The sequence below is a fragment of the Anser anser genome, assembly GCF_964211835.1.
Source record: "Anser anser genome assembly, chromosome: 7".
Taxonomy (NCBI): Eukaryota; Metazoa; Chordata; class Aves; order Anseriformes; family Anatidae; genus Anser; species Anser anser.
The window spans coordinates 10,611,831-10,618,941 of NC_139727.1; the positions used below are offsets into that span (position 1 = coordinate 10,611,831).

General features: G+C 47.4%; 1 protein-coding gene across 3 annotated transcripts in view; it reads right to left on the reverse strand.

Annotated features, from left to right (window-relative positions):
• Window positions 1-1,506, reverse strand: part of OGDHL (oxoglutarate dehydrogenase L) — a 56,902-nt gene extending 55,396 nt beyond the window's left edge. The window contains exon 1 of one of the 3 annotated variants that reach the window (XM_083845311.1): window positions 1,381-1,506. The gene's annotated coding sequence lies outside the window, so the exon portion shown is untranslated. The other 2 variants (XM_083845310.1, XM_083845312.1) reach the window with 2 other exon arrangements.
• Window positions 1,507-7,111: the final 5,605 nt, after the last annotated feature.

The window sequence follows — 7,111 nt, forward strand, 5'->3', positions numbered from 1 at the left end:
GTACTGGGTCTGGCAGCATCCCTAAGTACCACACCCACATGTCTTTTGAATACCTCCAAGGATGGTGACTCAACCACCTGGGCAGCCTTTCCCAGTGTTGCACGGACCTTTCTGTGAAGAAATTTTTCCTGTTACCCAACCTAAACCTCCCCTGGTGCAACTTGAGGCCATTGCCTCTTGTCCTATCACACATTGCTTGGGAAAAGAGACCGACCCCCACCCTGCGACAGCCTCATTTAAGGTAGTCGTAGAGAGCAATAAGGTCTCCCCTGAGCCTCCTCTTCTCCAGACTAAACAGCCCCAGTTCCTTCAGCTGCTCCTCAAAAGACTTGTGCTCTCGACCCTCCACCAGCTTCGCTGCCCTTCTCTGGGCATGCTCCAGCACCTCCATGTCCTTCCTGTAGTGAGGGGCCCAAAACTGAACACAGTACTCGAGGTGCAACTCACCAGAGCTGAGTACAGGGGGACAATCACTTCCCCAGTCCTGCTGGCCACACCATTTCTAACACAAGCCAGGATGCTGTTGGCCTTCTTGGCCACCCGAGCACACTGCTGGCTCATATTCAGCCAGCAGTTAACCAGTACCCTCAGGTCCTTCTCTGCCAGGCAGCTTCCAGCCACTCATCTCCCAGCCTGTAGCACTGCTGGGGGTTGTTGTGCCCCAGGTGCAGGACCCAGCACTTGGCCTCGTTGAACCTCACACCGCTGGCCTTGGCCCATCGGTCCAGCCTATCCAGGCCCCTCTATGGAGCTCTCCTACCCTCGAGCACACCACCGTTCCCGCCCAGCTTGGTGTCATCTGCGTACATCCTGAGGGTGCACCCGATGCCCTCGCCCAGATCGCTGACAAAGACACAAAGAGAACAGCCCTGACACCGCCAGTGACAGCTGCCGAGTGGATTTACCTCCGTCCACCACAGCCCTTTGGGCCCGACCCCGCAGCCAGTTTTTCACCAGCGACGCGGGCGCCCGCCCAAGCCGCGAGCAGCCGGCTTCTCCAGGAGATCGCTGTGGGAAACGGGGCCAAAAGCCTCACCGAGGTCTGCGCAGCCCGCACCCACGGCCCGTCCCTCACGCGCGGAGCGTGCCCCAGCACGGCGGGCTGGCCAGGCGGACCCGCCCGGGGGAAGCCGCGCCGAGCGGGCCTGACCGCCCGCTGCCGTGTCGGCTCCTGCCCCCGGCACCCACCGCAGCGGGGGCAGCTCCACGCCGCGACCCGCCCCGACACAGCTCCCGGCCCTGGAGCCCGCAGAGGCCCCCCGGCGCTGCCCTCCCCCCCCCGCCCCGTCCCGCCGCTGACCGACCTGGCCGGGCCGGGCCCGGGCCGCGCTGAGGGGAGGGGAGGGGCGGGGCGGGGCGGGGCCGGGCGGGGACCGTTACCTGCGTCACGTGAGCCGCGCGCCGCAACGGCCCGTGCGCGCGCGGAGGTCGCGGCGGGGCGGGGCCGCCGCGCGCAGGCCACGCCCCCGCCTCCACGTAGGCCCCGCCCCCCGCGCCGAGACCCCGCAGCCCCTCAGCGGGGCGCGCCCGCCGCCATTTTGGGGCCAGGCAGCGCGGGGGCGGGTGTGCCCCTGGCGCCCTGTTTGTGCTCGTTTCTTCCACGTTGTCCTCTCTCCCGGGCATCTCCGAACCACGAACACCTGTGTTCTGTGATAGTTCGGCACGTGGCGCGTTTCTTACTTACCTGCTCTTGGTCAAGTTAGCGCCTGCAGCCAAGGTCAACTGGCCATGCAGCCCCTGACATTGATGCTCCAGGTAAATGCCGACGCCATCACGTAAACATCCATGTTTGGTAGCTTTCTGCATCAATAATAAGATACAAATAGTGAGAAAACCGGGCTTGTCTTAAAAGGAAGGCAACCAGCGAGCTGCAGTTTGTGTTGTGCAAAAGCGTACTCCAAAAGTGGGCTTGTCAGGGTCAGGTAGGCAGAAATTAAAAGTACAAAGCTCAGGAAGAAACCCACCAGGCCTTATCTGGGGCTTTGTCCTGTGATCGTCACACAGATTTCCATGGGGCTTACTCATGACTACAATTCTTGATCGCAATCTTGATCCTCACGTAAATCAAAAATTTTTACTACCATTTTTTCCCAGCAGCTGTGTGTCTCCCAGAAATTGCTGAACGATTACCCCTCAGGGTTAAGGTGTTTTGTGACACGACGTTAGTGCTGGAATAGCCCAGGGAAGCAGTGCCGGCAGCACCAGGGAGGGCGGCTGCCGTGCTGGCCGGGGAGCTCAGCACCACCCCTGCCAAGGGAAATGCGCTGGCCCAGCTGCTTGCAGCTAGCCAGGTGCTGGCTGAGCCTTCTGGCAAGTAGTGAAATATCATTGGATGCTACAGCTGCTAATTGAGTTTTAACCTCATTATGAGCAGACAGAAGCCATCTTTAGAGCAATCATGTTATGCTGACTGAACATAAATTCAATTAAAAATTATGGTGAGGACAAGCAGACCTTCCCTCTACTTCAGAGGGAAATCCATGTGTCAAATCTGACTTTGAATACCATCGCAGTGAACAGGGTAAGTATGGTTGGATAGACACTAAGATTTTACTGTAGGGTTTAGGTGTTTATTCTGTTCCCTGTAGCCTTTCGCCTTTTCCACTTTTTTTTTAAATGCTTCACACACCGGGAATATGCATGCTTGAAACAGCAAAATTCTAATTGTGTTATTGTGCTTTGGAGCAAATCCCAAGTTTCCCACTGTTTGTCAGAACTATTTATTTCCCTCCTGTCACTCCCACTCAACTGCCAATGCCTATCCCATGAGCTCTTGCTGCGCTAAGGATCTGATGCCAGCTCTGTACTGAACTGATGTTTATATGTCAGAGAAGTTTTGCACTGTATTAAATATGTAACACAGGATAGTTGCAATAGTACCTCTGAAATGGAAGTTGGATGTAAAAACTGTTTATTGTGTTGAAAAACACACTGCCTCACCATGATTTGGTTTTACATTTAATTGTCTCTTAACTCAGGCATGAGTTAACAAAACTAGAACCAACCGACTTTAACAAAGCAAAAAAAAAACAAAGCACACTTTAACAAATCTAGAACCAAACTGGTTTTGGAAGTACACTGTGTTGCCCTTTGGTTCTCTTGAACAGCAAGGGGCTTGATGTGACCTATCATTTTTTCTACTGTATAGCATTGCATGACTCTAATGCCATCCTCTGTCCTTGCTTGGTTTTGGTACATCGGTATCCTTGCCGGATCAGCAGATACTTGCAATCAGTGTTGCGGTTCCTGTGGTTAATTGCTTCACACAACTCTCTCAATAACACAGCAAGACTTCTCAGTAGGCTTGTTTCTTCAAAGGGTAATCTCATAGGAGGTGGTCTGGATACAGGATTACTCATAGAAGGACAATCTCATTAATAGCTTCCCCTCCTGAGATAGATGTATTTATATATTTTTGGCAACTTTTCATTGTTATTAGTAATGTAATTTCACTAGAGATGATGCTTACCAGAAGTTCTCATAAGCCAAGTCTAGAAACTCCATTTTACTTTATTTCCCAGTGTGTTTATTACACATTATTACACACAATTAAAAAGCACAAATATTACACATTAAATCTAAAAACATATTCATAGGTTTGCATCTAGAGTACCATGTCTTAAAGCAAGGCAAATGGGAAATGCTAAGGCATGTGCTCACTTCAAGCCTAATGATACAAGCAGTGCACACCCTATGATGCTTGCTGTAGTTGGCTCAAAGGAGTTCCGGTGTCTGGGAATACCCTTCCCTGCTTCTTACCTGCAGTAGGTGCACAGCCAGGTTCAGTACCTTACGCTTGCTACTGCAAAGTCAACAAGTGAATCCATGTCCATAATGCACCAATGCTTTCTCCCAGTCTATTTTATCTTCCTATTTTGTCAACGGAACAGGGACCCGGGGGCATGGTAGATGCTCCATTGTTGGAGGTTTCGAGACAAGACTGGACGAAGCCCTGGTCTGACTCCAGTGTTGACCCTGCTTTGAGCAGGAGGTTGCCCAGTATGGCCTCCAAAGTTCCTGGAGGCATGACAGAAGCATCTATGTTTCATACCAATTTCACAGCAGAAGTCACGTCAAATCTAAGGTTAAGCATACAGTTATGATTTGGGCGACAGTTGAACTCATACCTGTAATTTTATATGGATAGCACCTGTTCCATTTTCAATTTTTCTTCATTCTAAATTTTCAGGCTATATTGCCCTGGAAGAAACAGTGCCTTAGAAGTACAGAATGTTTTACTGAAGATGAAGGTAACTGGAAGAAGCTTCTCAACCGATTCTGGCCAACAGGTTATATAAGTTTGTTCTTGTTCTCCAAACATATTCATAGGTAGAATCACACTGTAGGAACCCGTATGTCTGGCTTATGGATCCGTGGATCCATTTGAGAGAGACAAGCTAGGCAATAGAGCCAAATGAAAATCATTAAAACATAACTTCTGTCTGGCTTTCACAAGTGTTTGCTAATAAATTAGCCCACTACAAATACAATAACAGAAGCAACCCTTTGCTGTAATTATTTCTCTGATACCTGACTGTATTATATCCAGGAAGCACATACAAGGCAGCAAGAGGGGTAGGCTAGGGAAGAACACTGGCATACAATGTTTAGCTGCCAGATAATGAATTCTTGTTGAAGTTACATAGAGCACTAAACTTAACTTATCCTATATTTTGTTGGGAAGTTAGCAAGTTAGCAGGGGAAGCAGCAAGGCGTCTTCCCACTAACTGTGGAAGTGAATCAACGCTGGCACTGCAAAAAAGCCTACCAGCATTTGGTATGTTGATGACGAGCGAAGCAGTGCTAACTGCCTTTTCCTTAACTCAGAAAGAATTAGAAATGCTAGTTTTTCTATTTTAACAATGGGTTAGGAGAAAATTGCTAGAAAATTGTTTTCAATATTTGCAGGTGTTTCATAAGAAACTCCTCACAAAAAAAAAAAAAAAAGAAATATTTATTCTTGATAGCTTTCTTTTAGCTACATCTAAAACACACCACATTTTTTCAGATTGTCCTTTTAGGTGAAAATAAAACTCTAAGGTACCCTGACATCAGCAATGGAAAAATTATCCTCATCTTTCACTCCATACCACTGGCTGTGTTTTCTTCAGGAGGATCTATTTTGATTTTTAATGCTATTTAACCTGATGAGGGAATGTGTAATTATCTTACCTCTTCTTTAATTTGGAAGAAAATAAATAAGGCAAGACACTTCACCATCAGTTAAAACTTCTAGGGTATCTGAGGCTTACAGCTCTCCCTGGGAGTAGGGTTTGCTAATGAAGCTTTTGAAGCCACAGTGGTAGTGTCTGATTGTAATTGCTGAAAGGTGATTCTTGAAGAGGTTTATTTGCACTAATCAACACCATGTTGTGCCTCAAAGCTAGAGTTCTCTTAGATGCACTGTTCCTACCGAGTTATTCTGCAGTAACTATACAGCCTTTTCTGTTTACTTCTGTTCTGGCACCGTTTCTGTTTTCTTTTTTTTTCTTTTCTTTTTTTTTTTTTAAATGGAATCCTTTGAAGCTGCTCTTCAAACCTGTTGTACAGTTAAAACTTCATAATTTCTTTCTAACACTTTCCTCTTGCAGCCCCCAACCCCTTCTCCCCTGTTGCCTGACCCAAAGGGACCTTTATCAAAAGTGTTAATGTAAAATATCCAAGGGCTCAAGGGTGGGCTGTAAACATCAAATCTATCACATTCAGAGTAACAATAATTTCTTTGTTTCTAAATGGCCACCATTATGAAAATTTCACAATGCTGGAAGCAGCTAGGCAATATTAGAATTTCTTATTCATAACTGAAGCAGCTTTGCGCTTCCTTTAATCTTTGTTGCCTGTATTTTACTGTAAAGTTGTTCTTCAGTAGAGTAGGAAATAGTCTGAGAATCTCAGCCATCAAGGTGAGCTCACAGTTCGTGTTTCCCCTGGCCTGCAAATCCATTAGCAGCCACCATATCACTGGATAGATTTTCAGAAAAATAATGGTGGTGTTATTGGAAAAATGCAACAGCTCAGCCAAAGCTTGCCCCCAACACGTTGTTTTGTGCTTGTTTTATTAGCTCAGCATAAGTTGTTCTCAATTTGCTCTAAGTTCCTTGCAGACTAAATTGCCGTACAGCTCAGGCTTTCACACTACACATCCTCCTATTTTACACATCTTCATCCATGGATGCTGAGCTCATTGAATCATATTAACACTTCTTAACACGAGGCAGTTGTGGTGCCCTGGATCCAACACCGTAAGTTTTTGTTCCTCTAGCTTTCTTGCCAGGCCAGTGAACAAAGGGTGCCTTTAGGGCGTTTGTTTCACTGACGTGAGAACAGTACTGCTACAGCTCTATTTTAAAGCATTTTGAGTGCGTGTGTGAAATCCTGGGCTGATTAATCATAATATCACCTTGAACGCACGGTACACTACATGAAGAAGAAAACCATTAAGTGAAAGGCAGAAGCCACAGCTAGATGAGATTTAGATCATAATGATGTTAGGTTTGGATTTTTATCCCTATTTTTATCCCCATTGCATGTCAGTCAAAGGCAATTACAGACAGTGCCTTAAAGAGCAGAGGACCTTTCTGGTGTAACACCCGCTCCCATGGACTTGCACACTGTTTGTGGAAGGCTGTCACTGAAGCCAATTAAAGAAAAAAATTGAAAACCCTGTAAAAATGTTTGGAAAGTGAGAGATAAATCCTACCTGTCATTTCGTACTCAATCCAGCCAGCAAATCATGATCCTCACTCATTACCACTGCTGCACGTTGTAGCAAGAGAAGGATCTAGCTCTGAAGAGCAAGGATTGCGTGTCACTTTGGGGACTGTGATTAGCCCAAGTCTTACGTAAATGAGTCTGAAGCTGACAGTTCACTCAATACTCTAAAACCGCTAAGAATAGGTGGCACACACTGTCACCACGGGCGCTCCGCATGCGATAGAGGCTTAGACGGAGCGAGGTGGAGACTGAATTACGATCCCTCGTGCAGACAGGGTGAGCCTTGCAGGCCAAGGCTGAGATCATCGGCGAGACACCACTGAGGAGCCGAGTGGCAATGTGGCCAGCAGACCAGAGCACAAAGAGGAAGCAAGCACTTTGTGTAAACAAAGCCTTT